Here is a 25,223-nt window from a genome sequence, read left to right on the forward strand (position 1 = left end):
ATGGAAGACGTAATAAGGGATCTGGGGACACAAGTAGATAGTAACCTCTCCTTTGATAATCACATTGCTGAAGTGGTTAGAAAATCCTTCTATGTGGCCCACCTAATCACAAAAAGGATTTGCATCCAGATCAAAAGAGGTCATTGGGCCCCTCTATGCATCACTCATCAGACCCATCATAGAGCACAATGCCCCATTTGGGATGTGCCTTACAAGACACCTGCAACAACTGGAAAGACCACAGAATTACCTTGCCAAGAGGATCACTGACCTCAAGCAGATGCCCTATGCAGCTCGACTGAAGAAACTCCAGCTGTACTCGGTTGCATACCGCCTACTCAGAGGTGATCTCTGCCTGACATACAAGGCCATGTCCAACCCAGAAATGATGGACATGCTCCACCTAAAGAAAACCGTATCCCCTCGAGCCACACGCTCCAGGGATCTAAACCTCACCACAACAATAAATAGGACATGCTGGAGGGATAGATTCCTGTCCCAGAGACTTCCCATGCTCTGGAACAAGATTCCAATCTACATTAGGCAGAGCTCCTCGCTAACCCTCTTCAAGAGAAACCTTGACGAGTGGATGGGAAACAGAAAGTTTAACCCAGGGATTACTTCAATGGCTCTGCTGGACAGAGGCACAGGGAACTATGTGATCTAAGGGGGCGACGAAAGCCAACACATTCCGGCTAGGCTTATAAATGCCTTCGGGCAGATAGCCTAGTACCTACCTATGAACCTATGAACAACAAGGAAGACACTTGCTGGAGGGGCACTTCTCTCCAGGTGCGGTAAAGTACAGTTTTGTACCTACCATAAATGTAGATGTCCGATAGGAATGCATCTGCAGTCCTTACAAATGGGTTGTCCTGTCATCAGGCAGCCCTTCGGTCGGCCGGATTCCAAAGTCTGGGTCTGGCCTCGGCTGGTGTCGCACTTCACCCGACGTCATAGCTGCAGTTTTTCGGGTATAAAGGCATCAGCCGACGCCATCTTCCTCAGTGTTTCTTGCCCCAGATGCCAGGTGCCCTCTAGAAAGGCTAAATTTGGATAAATGCCAATGATTCCAAATAGTAGAGAGCAAACACAAAAAATAAGCATGTATGTACATATATACAAACAAATACACCATAATAGATTCCCCCAGCTAGCTATAAAATGGGCAAATACCCTAGGAGTACCACAGAGGGGAAAGGTGGGTGGGTAATCCTGACTGCAGATGCATTCCTATCGGACATCTACATTTATGGTAGGTACAAAACTGTACTATGTCCTTCAAGGATGCATCTGCAGTCCTTACAAATGGGTAGAATACCATAGCCAAACTGGGGGAGGAGGAAAAAGGAAGTTATGGTGTAGTTAAGATCCCTTGCAAAACAGCAGTGGCAAAACCTGCTCGGGATCTAGAGTATAAAGGTAAATTATAATGCTTGGCAAATGTATGCACGGAGCTCCAAGTAGCAGCCTCTAAAATGTCCTTGGTAGCCACTCCTCGTAGGAAAGCTGTGGTAGTGGCTGTAGCCCTTGTAGAGTGAGGCCTGATGTTTTCTGGAGTTTTCTTTCCATGGTAGGAGTAACAAAATCTGATACAATTTCCTATCCACTTGGAAATAGTCTGTTTTGAAATTGCTTTTCCTTCCATTCCTGTTGCATATGCTACCAGAAGCTGGTCAGTTTTTCTATTGCCCTTGGTCCTGTCCAGGTAGTAGCGTAATTGTCTATGTACATCCAAGGTATGCAACAGTCTTTCTCCCCTGCTCTGTGGGTTGGGGAAGAATGTAGGTAGGTGGATAGCCTGATTTAAAGATACTCTGGAGACCACCTTAGGCATAAAAGTAGGATTTGTTCTCATGGACACTCTATCTTGATGGAAGATCAGGAAGGGTTGTACTGCCATTAATGCCTGTAGCTCAGATACCCTTCTTGCTGAAGTGATTGCCAGTAGGAAAGCAGTTTTCCATGATAAGTATTGTAATTCTGCTGTTGCTGCTGGTTCGAAAGGAGGGAGTGTCAATTTTTCTAGCACAAAGTTCAAGTCCCATGCTGGTAATGGTGGTTTCCTAGGAGGTTTTACATTTTTAATTCCTCTCAGAAACTGCCTGAGTAGAGGATGTGAGAAGACTGGAGGATCCAAGTCGTATTCTGCTGAAATAGCTGATGCATGAATCTTAATGGAAGAATAGGACAGGCCTTTGTGAAAGAGCTCTGCCAAGTATTCCAGGATGTTGGCTATGTTTACCAGTGACACATCTTCTCCTTCTGTAGTACTCCAAATAAGGTATCTTTTCCATTTTGCCGAATAATTTTTCCTTGTTGAGGGTCTGCGAGCCTCCAGGATAATGTCTTTAACCCTTTGGGATAAATTTGGGTTAATTGGCCTTATGCAATGTTCCAGGCAGTCAGCTGCAGTGTTTTCAGGTTTGGATGCAGGATGTTGTAGTTGTTCTGTGTTAACAGCAATGGAACCAGGGGTAAGGGCCACATTTGTTCCCGAGACATGCTCCTCAGTAATGGGTACCAATGTTGTCTTGGCCAGTCTGGAGCTATCAGAATGATCCTTGGACGGTCCTCTTTGATCTTCAATAACACCTTGTGCATCAAAGGAAGTGGTGGGAATGCATATGCTGCCAGGTTTTTCCAGCTGAAAGACAGGGAGTCCACCTTCCAAGCAAGTGGGTGGTACGTCCTTGTGCAGAATTTCTGTAGCTGGTGATTGTGTGGGGATGCAAATAAGTCTATTTCTGGGAGTTCCCATTTTCTTGTAATGGTTTTGAAGATGTCCGGATGCAGCATCCATTCGTGGGCATCCGTGGTAGTCCTGCTTAATCTGTCTGCTAGAATGTTTTCTTTTCCTGGTACAAAAATTGCTTGTAACTGAATGTTGTAGCTCAGGGCCACATTCCAGAGGTCCAGTGCCATCCGGCATAGAGGGTACGAATGTGTGCCTCCCTGTTTGTTGATGTACCACATAACTGTGGTGTTGTCTGTCCTTATCATCAATTGCCCTCATCGGAGAAATGGTCTGAATGTCTGAATTGCCAGTTTTACTGCCAGCATTTCCTTTAGGTTTATGTGTAGGTGCAGCTGGTCTGGAGTCCATAAACCTTGAATGCACTTGTCCAGCATGTGGGCCCCCCAACCGAGGTCTGAGGCGTCCGTCGTGATGGTTTGGCTTGGCTGAGTGTTGTGGAAGGGCAATCCTGTGTTTGCCTGACAGGCCTGAGCCCACCATAGGAATTCTTGTTTCAGGCATGGAATTATTGGAATTTGAGTTTCTAGGCTGTGCTTGTGTTGAGACCATAAATTCCTTAGGTACCACTGTAACTTTCTCATATGCAGTCTGGCATGTGGAACCAATATTATGCAGGATGCCATGAAGCCCAAGGCTTGCAGGACTTTTCTTGCTGTTAGATGGTCCTGTTTTGTTAATGCCAAAAAGTAGAGAGGTAGTTGCTTCTGTTTTTCTACTGTTAGGAATGCCATTTGTTTTGATGTGTCTAGCTCTGCACCCAAAAAGGTTATCCTTTGGGATGGTATCAGCCTTGACTTTTTTATATTGACTGTATATCCCAGGGCGTGTAGTAGGTAAATGATCCTTTGCAAGTCTTCTGCTAGCTTGTTTTTGTTGTCCGCTTGTATCAGGCAGTCGTCCAGGTAAGGGTAGATTTGGATTCCCTGAAGCCTGCAATGAGCAATTACTGATGCCAGGCATTTCGTGAACACTCTGGGCGCAGTAGATAAGCCAAAGGGCAATGCTGAGAATTGATAATGCTCTGATCCTGCAAGAAATCTGAGGTATCTTCTGCAATTTGGTCGTATGGGGACGTGCAGGTATGCCTCCTTGAGATCTAGAGTTACCAGCCAAGACTCCTTGCCCAGCATGGGAAGAAGCTGCTGTAGAGTCAGCATTTTGAATTTTGGAACAATGAGCAATGTGTTTAAAGCGGACAGGTCGAGAATAGGTCTCCATTTGCTCTTTTTTCTTGGTACCAGGAAGAGTCTGGAGTAAAATCCCTTTCCTTGCTCCATAGATGGTACCTTTTCTACAGCTCTCATCCTTAATAATTGAGATATTTGTTTTAGAGCTTCTGCCTTTTGATTTGGAGGTAGGGTTGGCATTCCTCTCTTCCCTGGTAGAGTATGGAAGTGAAACCTGTAACCTTGGTCTATTGTCTGCAAAATCCACTTGTCTCTTGTGATGTAATGCCAGTTTGTTGAAAATAAGGCTAGCTTCCCGCCTAAGGGTGCTTCTAGTTGTTCCCTGGTAGGCGGTGCCAGAGCCAAGTCACTGTGATTGACCTGTAGTTGCGGTGGTGGCTGTGTCTGTGGCTGTGCCTCGCTGGTTGTTGCCCTGCCACTGGCGTCCCCTGTAGGCACCCCTGGATTGGCTTCTGCCTCTTGAACGCCTATTCCTGCCTCTCTGAGTTCTGGAGGAGTCTGGAAAGGACCAATTCTTGGAGGGCCAATTCCTGCTAAACCTCGGAGGTTGGACCTGTAAGAAATCTTTTACTGTTTGGACAGATTTTGCCTTCTCTTCCATCTTCTTCAGCACTTGTTGTGCAGGAGAGCCAAACAAATTGATCTTATCCATAGGAGCATCTAATAGTTTTGATTTGACATGGTCTGGTAAGGCCTGTTCTTTTAACCATGCATGCCTTCTGATAACTGTGCCAGTCATGGCTGATCTAAAGGAAGCCTCCAGTGCATCATAGCCGCATTTTAAGGAATGGTTACTGACTTGTTGAATGTTATGTACCATTTCCTGCACATATTTTTTGTCTACTGTTTCATCCGAGGACAGTTTTTTGGTTAACTGGTCTAGCATAAATTCTTGATACTGTAGCATGTGAAATTGACAGTTTAAGGCCCTAGCTGAAAGAGTAGCAGAAGTGTAAACTTTTTTACCCCATCTCTCTAAGGATCTGGATTCCCTTTCAGAGGGGAGGGGGTTTTTGGCAGAGGTAGCTGCTACAGCCTTAGGTCCTTGGGAAATAGTCTCTGGATCTGCAAAAGGAGCCTTATACAAGTGGTAATGTGTGTCCGGGACCCTGTAGTATCTATCGGGCTTAGCAGGGGCCGGAGGTAGAGACTCAAGAGCAGTACAAGCATCATTAAATGCATCATCTACAACAGAAAGAACTGGAGGTATGGCTAAAGGCTTATGTTGTGGTAAATGCAGAAAAGTTCTAAGCCTTTTTCTGGAATCTGAAAAATCCTGGCCCTGCCACTGAAATTGTTCCCTCATAGCATGCAAGGTTTCCCCAAAAGAAAATTCCTCAGGCGGAGAGGCAGAAGGGATGGACTCTTCAGCATCAGAGTCTTCATAAGGGGAGTAAGGAGCCTCTGGAGGGTCTGTATCATTTGAATCATCAGAGGAATCATCTGTAGACACTGGCTCAGAGGGCTCTGCTCTAGGCCTCTTCTCTGGAGGTGGGTGAGAGGCCCTGTCTGGTTGAGGTTGGGATCCTCAGATTAAAGAAATGAGATCCTCTGCTAAACTAAGCATTTGTGAACTAGAGCTAGGCCTGTGAGAGGGGGTCTTAGCAGGCACAGATTTAGTAGCTTTAGCCCTGGCAAAGGCCTTAATGGACATGGCTGCAGGTGGCCTAGCAGCTCCACGTGCAGGGGTTGAAATATCCAAGGGAATAGTGTCTGATAATTCCTGAGAAACTGCAACAGCAGGTGGGATTTCAGAAGCCGATTCCACGAGGTTGGAAGAGGCCTCGGTAGAAGGTAAGTTTTCGGCTGAAGGAAGAACCGCTTGCTCGGTTTCAGTCGAAACCGAGACACTCGCGGTTGGCTTAACCGCGGTTTCGGCCGAAACCGCGGACCGCGAGTGTTGGTCCTTTTCCTTGCGTTTTTAGATATTTGCGGTCGGAGGATCCGGCGGCATAATATAAGCAAAATCGAGCCGAAAAACTCCTCAGCAAATTCCGACCGACGCCTAAGCGTCCGCGGTTAAAGAAGCACAGGCTAGACAAGCTGCGGCGCCGTGGTCTGGGCCTAGACAAGGTAAGCAGTAAGAGTGGAAATCTTTATGAGGTATTTGTTTCCCACAAGTTAAACAGTTATTCACTTTTTCTGACATCGGCTGAGGCAAGAAAGAGTCCCCAACGGGGTACTTAGCTTTTTAGAAGTCTTCGGTAGTAGTATTCGGTAGTAATCTCTGGTTCTGACCGACTGGCACTTGCGAACAGCTTCTGCTTCGGGCGCCACGCGGCAAGAAAGACGGAGGAAGATGGCGTCGGCTGATGCCTTTATACCCGAAAAACTGCAGCTATGACGTCGGGTGAAGTGCGACACCAGCCGAGGCCAGACCCAGACTTTGGAATCCGGCCGACCGAAGGGCTGCCTGATGACAGGACAACCCATTTGTAAGGACTGCAGATGCATCCTTGAAGGACATCATGATATGATACATCATTTTCACTTTACAACTTCATAAATAGGTGCAAACAACGCAGAAAACAAAAGGTAAGAAAATATGCCCAAAAACAAAATCATATACAATAAAACAAACAGATAAATTCCCACTGTGTGTGTGTAAAACGCACACACTTTATAAATACTTAACAATTCTAAACTATAGGAACACACATATAGTTCAACACATTTGAGCTTGTCCAAGGCAGTACCCTAACCTCTTACAGGACACAGTAACACTCTACAGTCCAGTTTCCTTGATAACCAAAGAGAGCATGATCTTGTAAATTAAGCTAATGTATATAGGAACATCATTCTAATGTATATTTTTAATGTTATGTGTTAAGTTTGTTAAATAGTAAGGTATTGAACTATTATCATCTGTTAAAAAGTTGTACTGTATCAACATTTTTATAATTGTGTTATTGGAGCTAATCTCCCCGGGCCACTACTGAAAATGGACATATACCAGTTAGACTAGCCACGTCAACAAATGTAAAATAAAATAAATAAACAAAATGTATTATATTTGTTTGCATTTCACTGAATTCACTCTTTCTTGAGAGACATTCAGATGGAAAACAGAACCCCCACTTGAATGTATTTAGCTTCAGAAGGATAAAACAATGGACCTTGGTAGATGGAGCAACATGCAGAATGTTGGACAGGTTTAACAGTTTTAGCTCTGCTAGTGACACATTTCCAGCTATGTTTTGCAGAGTGCATACATACACCCAAATGCAGGATTCAGTTACACTTGTGTATCTCTTATTACTGAACATTAATACAAACAAATCAATCAAGAAACAATTACAATTAACAAGCCTGCCATGAAAAACAAATACCAAAAAAAACCCCTTGGCCAGTATGACTCTGAACCACCAGGACACAGTAGACTTGTTTTACACAACAACAATGACTGAAAAGTTAAGTTGGCAAGAGATCGTTCAGAGACGCAACTAAATGTTCACAATTCACTTAATAGGCTGGGTAAAAAAATGCACTCTCAACTCAGTTTCCTATTTTATTAGCCATCATACAGAAGGAACTAGCACTACCGTTCCCAAGAACTGAGTGAGAGAAATACACTACTTGCTATAAAACGCTCCTAACCTTGTACAATACTTGAGCGAGAATGCTGTCAGTGCCGAGAGACATAAGGAAAGTACAGTTGTGTACACTTACCATAAATGTAGATGTTCAAGTGTATTCACTGTTGCAGTCCTCACATATGGATTATCCGGCTCCCTGTAGCCCTGAGTTGGCCCGAATACCAGAGTCATTGGTATATGATATCAGCTGCCGTCGGTTGTAAAACTGATGTCAAAATGTCAGGTATAAAGGGAGGCAGCCGACGCCATTTCCTCAGTTTTTCTTGCCTTAACTGTCATGAGCCCCCAAAAGAAGGCTAACCCTGGAAGGTAGCACCCTGGACACATGTCATATAAAAAATAAAAATATGCAGTCTGTGCCTTAGGAAAAAAGGGAGAATGGAGGGTGGGAAACCAGGACTGCAACACTGAATACACTTGAACATCTACATTTATGGTAAGTGTACACAAATGTACTATTGTTCTTCGTGTTTCACTGTTGCAGTCCTCACATATGGGTTGATTCCCAAAGCCCAGGAAAAATACAAAGGGGGGAGGAAGGATCACAGATTAAGGGTTGGTAAGAAGGCCCGGCAAAACCAGCCCTGAATTTAGAAAACAAAGGTAGACTGTAATGCTTTGTGAAAGTAGGACAGAAGACCAAGTAGCTGCTTCTAGAATGTCCTTAGTAGGCATACCTCTCAGAAAAGCTGCAGAGGTACAGGCTGTTCTAGTAGAATGGGTCCTAATAGCCTGAGGGGGAACCTTCCCATTCTGCAGGTAACAAAAGTGAATACAATGAACAATCCATTTGGAGATGGTATGTTTTGAAATAGCTTTACCCTGAGCCCCAGGAGTAAAACTAACCAACAACTGTTCAGATTTTTGAAAGGATTTAGTCCTAAGTAAAATCTCAGCTGTCTATGCACATCAAGAGAGTGCAGAATCCTTTCCCCTTTATTCTGGGGATTGTTGAAAAATGTAGGCAGGTGAATAGACTGGTTAAGGGTTAAAGTGGAAACTACCTTAGGCATATAGGAGGGATTAGTTCTCAAAGAAACCCGATCTGAATGAAAAATAATGAAAGGTTCTACTGCCATTAAGACTTGCTGCTCCGATACCCTTCTAGCTGAAGTAATAGCCAAAAGACAAGCAGTCTTCCAGGATAGAAACTTCAAATCTGCAGAGGCAGCTGGTTCAAAGGGAGGCACAGTAAGTTTTTCCAAGACAAAATTAAGATTCCAAGCAGGAGTAGGAGCTCTTCTGGGAGGTCTAAGATTGCTAGCTCCCCTCAGGAACTGCTTCATCAAGGGGTGAGAAAAAATGGGTTGCTCAAAAAAACAATGAGCCGAAATTGCTGAAGCATGAATTTTGATTGAAGAAAAGGAAAGTCCACCATTAAGTAATTCTGCTAGGTAATCAAGGATGAGAAGAGTCTTCTCCTTTAGACAGCATCCAAGAGCAAAATCTCTTCCATTTATCTGCATAAGATTTTCTGGTGCTAGGCCTCCTGGCCTCATGAAGAACTTCAACCACCTGTTGGGAAATATTTAAAGTATTAGCCAGGCAGTTAAATGCAGAGTTTGAAGATGAGGATGAAGGAACTTTCCCCCTTCCTGAACCAACAGATCTGGTACTAGGGGAAGATGCCAAGGCTGAGCCTGGGAAAGGCTCTGAAGGAGGCGATACCAATGCTGCCTGGGTCAATCTGGTGCTATCAGAATAGCCTTTGGTTTTCCGTCCCTTATCTTTAGCAGCACTCTGGGAAGAAGAGGCAGAGGAGGGAATGCATAAACTGAGAGATGTGTCCATGGGAAGGACAACGCGTCCACCTTCCAAGCTTTGTTGTGAAACTCCCTGGTGCAGAAGGTTGGAAGGAGATGACTGGTGTGAGAGGAGAAAAGATCCACTTGTGTGGTGCCCCAATGCTGAGTGATGTGATGGAAAATGACCTTGTTCAGTTGCCATTCGTGAGGATCCAGAACATGTCTGCTCAATTGATCCACCAAGGAATTTAGCTTCCCTGGAAGATACTGGGATATTAGATGGAAGCCCATGGATGCTGCTATGGACCATAGTCTCATGCTTTGTCTGCACAAGGGGTAAGAGTGAGTCCCCCCTGCTTGTTGCTGTACCACATGACTGTGGTATTGTCTGTCCTGATCAGCAGAGTCCCAGGGTACAGTAGGTCCTTGAAAGCCAGCAAGGCCTGCTGCACTGCCATCAATTCTTTTAAGTTTATGTGCAGATGAATCTGCTGGGTGCTCCTAGTCCCCTGTATGCCCCTGCCTTCCAGATGAGCCCCCCATGCAACATCTGAGGCATCTGTGGTGAGAGTCTGGCTGGCAGGTGGTGGGCGGAAAGGCAGACGCTTGTTCTGAGAACAGGCTGTCGCCCACCAGAGGAACTCCATTTGTAGACAGGGAATTAGGGGAAGAATCAAGTCTAAGTCCTGTGTGTGTTGACACCAAAGATTCTTGAGGTACCACTGAAGTTTTATCATATGCAGCCTTGCATATGGGATCATCAAAATACATGAAGCCATGAACCCCATTGCTTGCAGGAATTGCCTTGCAGAGAGCTGGGTCATGCTTGCCAAATTCATGAAGTAAGCCGAAAGATCTTCTTGCTTCTGTTGAGGGAGGAATACCATCTGGGTGGCTGTATTCAGACTTGCTCCCAGGAAAACAATCTCCCTTGTAGGAACCAATTTTGACTTCTTTTCATTGAGTGTGTAACACAAAGAGGTGAGAATGTTCTTCATGAAATCCAAATCTTTTTCTAGTTGTTCTGGGGAGTTTGCTTGAATGAGACAGTCGTCCAGGTAAGGATAAATTTGAATGTTTCTCTGCTTGCAAAAAGTAATGTCTGGAACCAGGCACTTGGTAAAAACTCTGGGAGCAGTAGATAAGCCAAAGGGCAGCGCAGAGTTGCTCCCCAGCCCTGAAGCGAAGGAACTGCCTGCAACTTTCCCTTAGCAGAATAAGCCTCCTTGAGATCCAAAGTTACCAGCCATGAATTCTTGCCCAGCATTGACTGTAAATGTTGAAGGGTGAGCATCTTGAATTTGGGAATCATCAGAAAAGTGTTTAGAATAGACAAATCTAGAATAGAGCACCAGGTGCCCCCTTTCTTGGGTACCAGAAAAAGTCTTGAATAAAAACCTATGCCTGCCTGATTTGCAGGAACTGTCTCTATTAGTCCCCAAAGTCAGTAGAGAAGAAATCTGAATTTCTACCTCTGCCCTGAGAGTTCTGGGTATGTCTGGGTACCCTTGCAGAACAGGGAAGGTGTGAAAATAAAACTTGTAACCTTGGTTTACTATACTGAGCCCCCATTTGTCATCTGTGATGGTAGGCCATACCGCTGTGAACCTGGCTAACCTTCCCCCCAAAGGAAACCCAGGGCCCGCAGAGGTAGGCACAAGAAGGCCTGAGTCATTGAGAATGTTTGCTTTGGAAAGCTGGCTTAGAACTCCCTGATTTAGCAGAAGAAGAATGCCATTGTTTAGCCCTTTGAGGGGCAGAAGCCTGCCCTCTGGAAGATCTGAAACCTCTAGGCCTAGAGAGACCCTGCTTGCTAGGATCAGTGAAAAATCAATTATTGGAAGGATAATGCCTACTAAACCGAGGAGTCTGAACCTGAAGGAAATCTTTTACAGCTTGCATAGATTTCGCCTTATCCTCCAACTTCTTCAGTACCTCCTCAGCCTTATTACCAAAAAGATTGTCTTTGTGCAAAGGAACATCCAGCAATTTAGATTTAACAGGTTCAGAAAGAGGCTACTCCCTGAGCCAAGCATGCCTTCTAATAATGGAACCGGTGGCTGCTGCTTTGCAGGAAGCCTCCAAAGTGTCAAAACCACAATGAAGTGAATGCTTATTAACTAAAGTGGCAGAATTCAGTAAGTCTTATAAATTTTTGTTCTCCGACATGGAAGGAATATCCCCAAGTTTAGCCATAACAGCCTCCAAAGTTTGCTGCTGATACTTAAGCATGTGAAAAAGACAATTCACGGAACTAATGGCAAGAGTTGCAGAGGTATAAACTTTTTTACCCCACCTGTCCAAGGCCCTAGACTCATCAGAAGGCACAGGGTTTTTAGCAATAGTAGCCTTAACACCCTTGGGGCCTTGAAAAATAATCTCAGGATCAGCAGTATGGTTTTTAAAAAGGAACTGATGAGAATCAGGAACCCTATAATACCTGTCAGGTTTTCTGAGGGCAGGAGGAACACAATTAGGAGTTAAAGAGTTTTCCATGAAAACATCATCCACAACTTCCAAAACTGGAGGTATAGCCAGAGGCTTATGCTGTGGCAAATCCAAAAATTCCCTGATTCTTTTCTTAGACTGAGGAAAATCCTGACATTCCCATTTAAAGTGCTCCCTAAGAGTATTCAAAGTATCCCCAAAGGAAAAATCTTCTGGAGGGGAGGCAGAAGGGATACAGTCCTCAGCATCAGAATCCTCAAAGCCAGAAAAAAGTTGAGAATTTCCTACTTCACCAGCAGACATACTGGAAATCTCAGAATCTGAGACAGACAAAACATCAGGAGATAATTCCCTAACCCTCTTGGTGGGTGGGTGGGGGGGGGGTGAGAGTCTCTAATCAAGGAAAGAATATCACCAGCCATCTTTACCAACTGGGACTGAGGCACAGGAGGAGAGGCTGACGCCTGCTTGTGAGTAGGTTTGCGGCTGGAAGGTTTACTAGCAATCTGGAGGGACTCGGAGGTCTATCAACTGCAGAAGTCTGAGCTAAGGTAGTCAGTCTCCTTCTGGTCTAATGTCGAAAAGAAGAGGCATCAGAAGTCAGTGTCTGCAAAGCGGCTCCGGACCCATCTGAGGTGGCGACAGGCAGAGGGTCTGAAGACAAAATAGCAGCCTGCGGCATGGAGGACTCCGTAAAGGTCTCGGCAAAGGCCTGCGGCTGAAAATCTACAGACTGCAGGGGCTGCGAAAGCGCCTCAATGACTATCGCTGTGCTGACGGCCAATTTCACCAGTGCTTCATCAGCAGATTTAACCCTAGGCCTGTCGCGGTCCTTGTCTTTGGGTTTCCTAGGTATATCCGAAGTCAGGACACCAGAAGATGCCATACTGATGAACTTAGCCAGACTCCGAAATGCTTATACAAAATCTTAGCTCTATGATGAATGGTACGAGGGTTAAAGGAAGCACAGAGATCGCAGTTAGGGACGTCGTGCTCAAGGCCCAAACAAGTTATACAATAGGAATGGAAATCACGGTGCGGAATCTGTTTTCCACAGGCAAGACAGTTATTAACTTTATCTGACATTCGTTAAAGCAAGAAAAGAGGATCCCCAATGGGGTACTTATCTGAAGGCGTCTTCAACTTGGTAGTCGGAAAGCAAAAAAAAGGTAAAGGGCCGACCGGCACTAGTGCGAATTGCATCTGCTTCGGGCTCCGCAGCAAGAAAGACTGAGGAAATGGCGTTGGCAGCCTCCCTTTATACCTGACGTTCTGACATCAGTTTTACAACAGACGGCAGCCGACGTCATATACCAAGGACTCTGGTATTCGGGCCGACTGAGGGCTACTGGGAGCCGGATAACCCATATGTGAGGACTGCAACAATGAAACACGAAGAACATCTAGCACTATTGTTCCCTAAATCCCCCGTACATAAATAAAAAGAAAAGACCATTGAGCAAGAGAAGTACACTACTTGCAGAGCCAGAGCCCTTCTTAACATAAATAAGAGACATTCAAAATGCACTTGAGTCATCACTCCTCACACTTTTGTCAAATGCACCTTGTACAATACTTGAGAAAGAGAAGTGCACTACTACTTGCAGAGCTGGACCGCACTTAACTGATAAAAATTCTGCAATACATCTCTATAGTGTGGCCTCGGCTTGCACTTTACAGTCAGTTACCATTAACAAAAGTAAGAAATCAGATAAATTATCCTGTTATAATGGACAGTACAACAAGTCAGTGGTACGATCTCTGCCTTAGAGATCCACGGTCCGAAATTTAGTTCAGTTTTCTTGTCACTGACTTGGGTTGTGGATGAAAGGGTCTGAGAAGGGCCAATTCACTTACCCTTTTGGCAAACAAACTAAAAATAACAATGATTTGCTTCGGGTACTAAGTCCAGCTGCATACATTTTAGTAGTATTTGACACATACTCTGTGTAGGAAGCACTTTCTTACATTCGGAGCCTTAATAACGTAAATAAAGGACCTTTCCCCATTCCAAAATCCAAATGCAATAGCAGCAGCCACACAGTACACTAAAGTTTTCATTCTTAAGAATTAATAACAAAACAACACCGTCTTTTTTTTTTTCTTCTTTGCCTTACCTCAGCTGGAGCCAGGAGAAGAAAGAAGCGCAGACTGCAGTGCCTGTGTGAACTTGCACACTGCCAAATCCGAGGACCAGTAAATTTAAATTTAGTAATGGCTGGCTTGCTGTCTGCCTCATGCTGACATCATCACATATGCCCTGCGTGCAATGACATCAGCAGCAGTTCCAAAAAAAAAAAAAAAATACAAACCCTGGGAAATTAAAGGGGCCACTCAGAAATTCGTGCCCCCCCCCCCAATATTTTGCTCTCAAAACTGGTATTTACCTAGGAATTCGGTATGGTTGAGAGGTATGGCTCTATCGGTATGTGTGTAACTTGAGAGGTTGCTGAGATACTGTAAGTTGTTTACAAAATATTACAAATGTAATAGTTACTATGTTTACTGGAACTTATAACATTCAGTTTAAGATCTAGAACCTAAAGAATACTACCACAAATAGTTTGTGCTGAAGGGTTTGCCATTTATACTTCTTTCATAACAACTACGGTTCCAGATATATAAACATTTGCTGGAAATGTGAGGACATAATCTGTTTCTGTCAAAAGGCTTAGGCTCCGCCCATTGGAAGTTACAGTGCAAACTTCCTGAGCTCCACTGGAGTGAATAGCACAAACTCACCTCACTTCTACGCTTCTCTATGCTTCCCCCTGTTTATTAACCTAAGAAAAGTTGATATAACAAAACTAGAAGCTTGTTATAACAGAATTGCTAAGTTTGCCCAAGGATTCTCTATCCAGAACACACTAATGCTTAGCCCTAACACAACTAAATTGGCTTGAACTTCCACAACACCTCCTCTATAATCAACTTTTAGTTGCCCATAACATTGTTTACTACCCAGATAAATTACCCACACTACAACATTTCCATCATCCCTACTCCAGTAATAGAGTACTACACTCCAATAACAAACTTCTCTTCTAAGTAACAAATAGCAATAACTCAGCAGGAGATTTCCTTTACTCAAACTATATAGCTAAAAAATGGAACTCACTGCCCACTACCATCCTTTCTCTATCCTCTTCTTCACATTTTAAAAAAGCCCTAAAGTCTTACCTAAATAATACTTGGCTATGTAACCAAGTCCTGGCTCATCTAAATGTACCTCTCTACCTACCTTCTCACTCTCCGGACTTCCATCTTCAACCTCCTGCCCTCTCTATACTACCATACATAAACATTATATCTCTTCTCTGAACATGTACATACTTGTATATAACAGCTAATCTATGACCAACTTATTACTGCAAACTCCCAACTTGTTGGATATCTATTTTATTTGTATATGTAAATTGTTAAATGTTGCCTATTGATCATTTATTGGTTTTTGGAAATGTCTTCTGTTAATTGATGCTTGTGGAGCTTTTCTCCCTGGGCCTCTGCTGAAAAAGGACCTGTGTACTGTCGGACTATCCTGGTAACCAAATGTAAAATAAATAAATACTCCATGGATTACTCCAAAGCAGACTAAACAAACAGCAAATGTTTTTTTCAGGGGGGCAAGCCACCTGTACCTCCCACACTCCCTGATAATTATATATACTAATTCTGAGATTGCACAATCCCTGGGCAAATGGGATAGTCCCATACCCAGGGTCTGTTGATTTCACACATCTGTCAACTAGTCAGATGTCAGCTTAGTGTATGTCCGATGGAGTGTCCTATATCCACAGATATATATATATACATATACACACACACACACACACACACATATAATTTTATATATATATATATATATATATACACACACACACACACGTTTAAAGTACATAATATAATAGACAAAAGAAAACTATCCATGAAATACAGCCTATTAAAATGTAGCTGATCACGCAGACACAAAATATTGCACGCACGCACCATATGCTACTGCTACACCTAACCTCCAACTAGAGCTACCATAGTCTCACACACAAATACACATAAAAAGTCTACTTACACTAGTCTGTTATCAAGAAGTCTGCAAAATGCACTACAAGGTAAAACAAGATACCAGCTTCCTGATATCTTACACGTGAAACCACAGATACACCCACAAACTAAGAGAATAAAATAACAGCAATTATGTAGGAAGGTCTCCATTCCCCCTCTACTTCATAGATACTAACTTGACAGTTGCATTACAGTGTTATAACCAACTAAACCCAAGTCAGCTGTGACATTCAATAATCCATGCATTCCACATCTTATCCAAACCATGCCTGATGTTAACAAGCTGTGTTGTCAACAGACTGTATCGCAACCACATACACACACATGTAAATACACATACCCACACACAGACGTTATGTGGGGACACTGAAGGTACAAAGTTTTATTTTGTTAATTGGGAAAGATAAGAAGCCAAATATATCTGTGGCCCAGAGGAGTTCCAGTTCCAACAAAGCTATCAGTTAACATTACAATACTATCAAACACTCAAAGACAAAACTGCAACAATGACAATTCAGGGGGACAATAAATAAATATGTCAAACAGCTCTTGTGGATTAATGAAAGGAAACTGTTTTAATAAACATGCTCAAAAGGCTCAAGGATGTCTCACATAGTTGTTTAAAATTTTCTAGTGATGAAAGCTATCAAATATTTGGAAGATTTAGAAACCTGCAGAACTCTGATGAGAAAAGACAGGTTTTTAAGTACTTATATTTCTATTATGTTAAAAAATGTTGGATATCTATATGTACATATTTACAAAAATTGCAAAATGAGGGTCAGGGACTAAGATAGGTTAAGCAGGACAACAGGGACTGACCATAACAAGAGGACAGAATATTGCTAGAACTTTAGAGAATAATACTGTGACTAATTTGGGGACTTGTCAAAGGGAATGTACTACAGTAGATAAATTGGGATATGTCTGGACCAATCCAGAAGCCTTTAAATTAACTAGCAGCCAAGGTTTTCAACCCACTAAAGGTAGCTTACTCTTTGATGCCAGCACATTCCACAATGATGGCAACTGGCAAGGAAAATCCCACAAATGAAGGCAGAGGTATACATATCAGAAAATGCATTGTTTAAACTAAAAACCCTTTCTACAGCATCACAAAGCATTTCTAAGACGGGGCAAAAAAAGGTCTCATAAAGCGCTACATAAATAATGAGTTTCTAACTCCTTCCCAATAAAACTTCCATGGCTTCATAAAAACTTATTTTTGCAATAACTGCTTCTAATTTTAAAAACAGAAAACAGTGACATCATCTCTTGCTGCCATCACAAACAACAGGGTTTATAATCTATAACTGTTACCAGACAGACTTATCATAGTGTTTAAATGATTGTGGTGAGACAATGGCTTACCACAACCCTGGGGTGAAGCACAAAACAGAAACAGTGTGTCAAAGCAGGAAATGGTAGATGTCACAGTCACATAACTAAACAAGCAAAACCAACAAAGGGACCCACAGTAGCAAATACCATACCCACAGCATCAAATTTCGCCTCAGAAGATCATAGCATAACATTGAGTACAGGCTTCACCAGTCAGACCTGTATTAACAGGCATTAGCTTTCTAAAAAGGCCTGCATGTCAAAAAAAAGCTATTTGCAACCTGCAAGAGATCAAAGCAAATCATTCTATCTATACCTCTATAGTCTTTATAAAAACGTAAATATTAAACTATAAACAATCATAACATAGAAAAGGCTACACTGTATTCTGTTTCCAGTGTCCAGTGCCCAAGAACACAAGATGGCTGTCTTCTAGACTAGAGTGCAGAAACTGCCTGTTAACAATTACTTCATTCCTTTCTTTTAATGAATGTTCCCAAATGACCACTAAGTGCCAGTTTTCTTCCTTGGGAACAAGGGAGCTATAAGTGGAGGATTATGAAAGGAAGAAAAAAGAGGAAGTAAGCAACAGCCTGCCAGGCTCAGAAGCAATTTGGAGCCTTCTTTCCACATCCCCTCAGAGATAATCTGCTTCACAGGCCCTCAACAGTCATAAAAGATACATGAATTTCTTTTTTATATGATAAGAGGGTAGAATATTTATAGGTAGCCAGAAGAAGAATTAAAGGCATTAAAATCTATTTTCAGGCATGGGAATAGTATACAACCACAAAACCTTTAGTTAAATTTTAAAATTTTATTTTACTTTACATACAAAACAAACCACGGGCTTAATGGAACAAAGGGATCCAGAGTTTTTCGTTTATGAAAGATGTTTTATTTTCTGAAATTAAAAGATTCTTTGACAGTTACACAATTCAACAAGAAATTCAGCATTTTACACTGTATGTGTTTTTAGTAAATGATCTCATCAGAGGAGTAGGTAACATAGACTGTGAAATGGTAACATACAAATTGCCATCAGGCATGGATTACAACAGCCTGCTCTGGACAAATTGCAATTTATAATTCATTGGTACAGTTTGCAGCACTAGAATTACACCACAATGAAGACCAGACATAAGAATAAGGCAACTAGCAGGCTATCACTGGAATCTGAAGGAGGTTAACAACCTGAAATGCAGCACAGCAGTTTGAATAAGTCACTAAAAAAAAAAAAACAGTTCATATACTACTACACAAGATGCAATGAGAAATGAGAACTACAGATTCAACCACTTAGTAAACAGTCTTTAAACAGTCTTTATTCACACACACTGTCCTAACTGCACTATTAGTTACATCAGCCATGATACTTGGGTGCTGACTAATAGTGAGAAATAATGAATCACCAGAGAGATGTTCTACAAATGGATAGCTATTAGACACTGGAAAGACCATAATTCCCCAACAACGTTGACCTTTGAATTATTTTATTCAGAAACCGAGAAATGAGAGAATAAGTATTCAGACTGTTTTTTTAAAAGCATACTTTTACATCGCTCCTTCACTATTTAGTTTATCCATCCGATAAACAAATTTGTTGAATGAACACAACTTTTTTACACAGACAGTGATGCATAGTGTTATTATCACTGATATAGTGTGTGTGTGTGTGTGTGTGTGTGTGTCGGGGGGGGGGGTGACTGTAAAGAGGGAAGTGAAAGGGTAACATTCTTTATTCATTCTTTTGGTGACCAGATAAGAATGACCCAAGGAACTGTCTACACCAAGATCCATAAGTAAAAAGCAAAAATAAAACAAATAATACTCTTTCCAAATCATGGACACGTGGCATACATTACACAATGTATTTCTATAGCTGCACAACAGCCAGATTTTAAATGACTGAATAAAAGCACTTGTCCAAAATTCACATTCCTGGAAGGTGGTCACCTTGGTCAGGGTTCTGTCCATAAACTGAGCAGCAGTCGACCTTCGAATTCACTATATTAACTATATGAGTGAGCAGGACAAAGTTCCCTCACATGGGAGGTGTGGAATGAGGTCTATCCCTCCCTTAAAAAAATCGATCACTTCAAAAGAGAGACAACTGATTCGCTTCTGCTAACTTTTTTTTTAATTAAACTAGCCATCAACAGCTTAATTAGACTCATTACAAACAGATCCCTTCACTCTGTATTCTTAGATGAAAAAAGATTTACTTTTCTGCTACAAAACATCAGCATTTATAAGTTCTTAACAAAATTCTGCAAAGTCTCATTAAACATGCAAGATTCAAGTTGTCATATCAGGCTTACCTATCTTCATAATAAATAATTATTTGTGTGAGGTACTTATTGTAACAACACATACTCACACAGGTCACTGTAGCAATAAATCATAACAGTTTTGTTTGCTCACGGATGAAGCTATGCTGGTCTTGTCATTTTTTTAACAGCTTTCTTGTTCATCTGCAATGGATAGTGTTAATCTCATGTTGACATGGTAGTCATGTGAGGCTCTCATAAAACTAACACTGGCATATGCTTTTAGCATTTCTATTCTAAGAAAAGTTAGCTACACAATTATCTTAAGAAACAAAAGGAGGATGAAGGGAAGGCAATTTTCCCAACTGCAGCACTATAACCATTCCTTTGTCATGTATTGGTATACAAATATATTATCTTACTGCAGCAAAGCTTTAGGAAAGTAATTCTTGGGTGGTAAACAGTCCAATAATTCTTTGTGGTACAGCTGAGCCAAAACTTGTCCTCCTGCATAGACTTGAGCTTTCTGCTTCCAGCATTTACTGAAAGTATGGTCAGTAGTCCAGGTTGCAGCTCCTAATGTTTTAAGTACAAGCATTCATAAAACCTGAAGCAAAACAAGCTGCAGGTCTTGTAGAATGAGCCCAAAAAGGCCTTGAAATGATTTGCTGGATGTGCCATAACAAAAGTTCACCACTTTGGTATTGTTTACTTAGTAAAAAGTAAGCATTTCTCTTCTTTCAAAATAAAAGAGATAAAATGAGCTGACAGGGTTTTTTGAAAGCATGACTTCTAGAACAGTACCTCAGCTGACTGAAAAAATGTGCAGTAAACTTTCTGCAACATTGAATTACTTAGGATAAAACAGCGGCAGCCGAAATGACTTGTCCAAGGAAAACAGAAACAACCTTTGGTTTAAAAAAATATTAGTTTTGCATGACATTGTCTTGATATAATACACTGTTGTATGTATATTTACACATTAAAACACAGTAACAGGCAACACCAGAGGCTGACAAAATACCAGTAAAGGTGATAGTTCGAAAGGAACAGCCGTTTATTCAGTCACATAAACGCAACACTCCCCACACAAAGCATTTTCGTCAAACAAGACCATCAGATGTACAAGTGAATCACAAGCTGTTATTCTCCTTACATACTCCCAAAATCCCTTAAAATTTATTAATTAATTGTTTAATGGGTTAATAACATACTTAATTAAAAAAACAGTTTAAAACACTGTAAATCCAACCTCAAAGTGACTAAGACTTTTAAAATTCCTATACAAATATGAATTCCTAATGTATTAATCTATGTAAATGTGTATATAAAATTACATTAGTACACTGATTAAGTATAAATATATATATATATATATATATATATATATATATATATATATATATATATATATAATTTCATTGTAAAATTCTTTCAAATGTAAGAATATGAAAATGTAAATATTATCTATATGCTTCTGTTCATGAAATCACACTTGTTTAAATACATAAAATACAAAAGGCAAAATAATACATACTATACAGTAAAATCAAAATACATTAATTAAAATCCATTGCAGCATTGCCATAAGGTGATAAGAAACCCACCCATAGTTACAATTTTGCAGCCCTCATTCTAAGTATAGGGGCAATGGATACATATTCATTAAGCCCCAGTGTCCTGTTTGCCTCTAATAGGAGTTGCCAGTATAACTCTCTTACCTCAATCCTGGTCTCCCAAGGGCTCCACCCCCCTCACATCCTGATCAACCTTCTCAAGAACAAAAAAGCCCCATTTGGCCCATGTACATGATAGAGTGTGTTTGTAAAGTGCATTGTTGTTGTCCAGTGTTCTAATAGCATTAAGGTGCTCATAAAGTCTTCTTTTTAGTTTACGTGTAGTTTTTCCAACATAAAATGCTGCACTCTGTTTACACAGAGCTAAATAAATCACACCCTCACTGCAGCAGTTGGAAAAGCTGTCGCCCTTGACCATGTAACCCCTGTCCAGAATGAACACACATTCCTGATTTAAAATATATGGACAATGGGCACAAGAACCACACTTGTATGTGCCTAGTCTTTTTCTAGGGACTGGTTTGTGATTACTTTCCATAAGTTCCTTCAGGTTCCTTCCTTTCTTGTATGTTAACCTTAAAGACGTTTTAAACAACACATCCAATTCAGAATAGCAGCCAAACTTATTCCAACGCATAGAGAGTAGAGACTACTGTCCACCTGAGTCCAAAGGTCTCTTAACACAGCTTCGGCATTAAGTGGACTGCCACCTATGTGGTAGTTCATGGTACAGAGTTTTTTCCAAAGGGGATGACAATGCATTTTTTGGTGTTGAGCTTGAGGCCATGGCTCTGACACCAGCCATCTATCTCAGTGAGGCCCTTCTGTAGTATGTCCACGTCGTTTGGGTTCTCAACTATGGCACCTAATTTGCAGTTGTCTGTGAACTTCATCAGCCAGAGGCCATCTGTGTAAGCCTGTACTTCAGAGTAGATACCAAACAGGAGAGGACTCAGGACTGAACCCTGTTGTACTCCACTTGTCACTAGTTGAAGTCAGATTTGGAGTCTGCAACTTTTACAGTGTGGGTTCTGTCAGTGAGCCAGCTGGCGACCCATCTTGTGATGTATGAATTTATACCAGTTTAGTGAGTTTATCTATAATTCCAGAATGGGGGATGGTGTTGAAAGCTTTACAATTGCAGCAGGCTCAAAGTTAATCCACTAAGAACACACTTTATTAAGTTAGCGCTTTTGTTTTACTCCACTGAGTAAAACTTCTTCAGACAACAGAAAATGGAGTTAACCCCATAAATAGGAAGCACTCCCTCGAATAAATTAATCAACAAATAAAATCATAAAGTCATATTACATGCTTCAATATTCCTACAAACTGCTCTACAAGAATAATTCATCTAAATGCTTACTATAAACAGTGTAAAATGTATATTATACAATTCTTCCTCTAAAACGTGCACGCTGATTGGCCAGCCCAACCAGCATGCCCGTTGTAAATCCCTCAATATACTAACGGAAAAAGGTCCGGTCGCCCGGACTTTTTCCGTTAGTATAAAACACTGTCTCGCTATGTTAAAAGAGTTTAACATAGCGACACAGGTTTAAAAAAAGCAACGCAGATCTCCGTTGTTTTTAAAGCTGTCTCACTATGTTAAACTCCTTTAACATAGCGACACAGTGTGTAAAAAGCAACGGAGATCTTGCGATCTCCGTTGCTTTTTTTTTTTAAACCTGTCTCGCTATGTTAAATGGGTTTAACATTGGGGGAACAGCTTTAAAATAAGCAACGGAGATCTCCGTTGCTTATTTTAAAGCTGTCTCGCTATGTTAAACCCATTTAACATAGCGAGACAGTAAAAAGCAAAGGAGATCTTGCGTTCTCCGTTGCTTTTGCCCACAGCTCTGATGTACTGCGTAGGCATGCGCAGTACATCAGAACTGCCGCGGAACACCAGACAGCTGCGGAAGGGCAGCAAAGAGGCATTATACAATGCCATTATTTAAGAAAAGTAATTATTTCTTTTCTTAAATAATGTCATTGTATAATAGCAATAACCCACTTCTGGGTGTGGGTAATGCGGGATTTAACCACTGTTGTCTTTGTTTAACCGTGGTTAAATCCCGCATTACCCACACCCAGACGTGGGTTATTGCTATATTATGGAGCACTGATGATAAAATATGAAAAAGCTGTTCCAAATAAATATAGACCAAAATGAATTAACATAATTAAAATAAGAGGACATAGATGTAAAAATCCTCTCAAAAACAAAAACAACCAGGAGATCATTAAAATATATACTTAAAGTATACAAATATATTAAAAAGTTGTACATTATAAGTATAAATACACATGAAATTCTAAAAATGACCAGGGAACAACAACCATAAACTTTCTTGTAAAATGCCACACAGGCATACCTAAAACCACAAAATCTGTTATAAAAATTACACAGTGGTTTCTATAAAATACTGTATGAATATATTCTTTAAAAGAATAATAATGTGGAAAATAATGTGATCAGATATTTGCCCTAAAATTGATCTAGAAAATACACAAATTACATAAAAAAATCGTAAAAATTATAAAAATCATTTACCTTATCAACACTAGAGGTCACTCTATACCTGAATGATCCAAAATGCTTGTAAACCTATCTCTGCAGACTCCTATATTTTAAAACACAGGATAGGGAACAAAGATCATTCAGGCCTGGAGGGCTATAAGCATTAACTCTTAGTTGCCAAATTAGCTCACGGATTTCCAATAGTAAGTTAAAAGGACCTCCTCTAGGGTCGTGTTGTACCTGATCTATGATTTGAAAACCAAAACTATGTTGTGGGTACTCATCTATGTGTTTCGCCAATGCGTTCTCAACCTTGGATCTTTTGATGCTGTATACATGCTCGTAGACCCTGCCCCAAGTCTCCGATCAGTCTTCCCAGTATAGAAACAGGGGCAGAGTCTACAAGCAGCCAAATACACCACACCCTTGGACAAGCAATTAAATCTCTGGTTAATAGAATACTTTTTGTCCCTAATAGTGAAAGTTTGTCCCGTATGTATGTACTTACAATATGGGCAACTCTCACATTTAAACATACCCACAGTTCTAGTGTAAGTTGGTTTCACTCTTTTCAACAGGTTCTTGAGATTGGCACCCCTTCTAAACGTGATCCGAGGGGTAAGATCCACTATGGAGGTCAAATCCCTTGTCCGACCTTAATAAGTTCCAATTCTTGAAAATAATCCTCTTAATAATGGATGCATCAAGACTATAAGTAAAAATAAAAGTTATCCTGAAAAGGTCAGCTTCATCAGCCTGAATGGATTCATTATTTAAAGCTTGTGTATCTACCAACTGGGGTTTTGGAGCAAAAATCGGACGGAAATAACCATTAACTCTTTTCTTACTGATCTCACATACTAAGTTGTCAAATAAATATGAAGGATACCCCCTGTTCAGGAACATATCATCAAGTACTTGGCACTCTGAATGGAACTCCAACTCGTCCGACACAATCCTAGCTGCCCTTACCAACTGCCCTTTCACCTTTTAGAACATTTAGAAGGGGTGCCAATCTCAAGAACCTATTGAAATGAGTGAAACCAACTTACACTAGAACTGTGGGCATGTTTAAATGTGAGAGTTGCCCATATTTTAAGTACAAACGTATGGGACAAACGTTCACTATTAGGGACAAGATGTATTCTATTAACCGGAGATTCAATTGCTTGTCCAAGGGTGTGGTGTATTTGGCTGCATGTAGACTCTGCTCCTGTTTCTATATTGGGAAGACTGATCGGAGACTCAGGGACAGGGTCTACGAGCATGTATACAGCATCAAAAGATCCAAGGTTGAGAACGCATTGGCGAAACACATACATGAGTACCCACAACATAGTTTTGGTTTTCAAATCATAGATCAGGTACAACACGACCCTAGAGGAGGTCCTTTTAACTTACTATTGGAAATCCGTGAGCTAATTTGGCAACTAAGATTTAATGCTTATAGCCCTCCAGGCCTGAATGATCTTTGTTCCCTTTCCTCTGTTTTAAAATATAGGAGTCTGCAGAGATAGATTTACCAGCATTTTGGATCATTTGGGTACAGCGTGACCTCTAGTGTTGATAAGGTAAATGATTTTTATAATTTTTATGATTTTTTTATGTAATTTGTGTATTTTCTAGATCAATTTTAGGGCACATATCTGATTCATACAGTATTTTATAGAAACCACTGTGTAATTTTTATAACAGTTTTTGTGGTTTTTAGGTATGCC

Source organism: Protopterus annectens, chromosome 2.part0, assembly GCF_019279795.1.
Source record: "Protopterus annectens isolate FY-2018-M chromosome 2.part0, PAN1.0, whole genome shotgun sequence".
Lineage (NCBI taxonomy): Eukaryota > Metazoa > Chordata > Ceratodontiformes > Protopteridae > Protopterus > Protopterus annectens.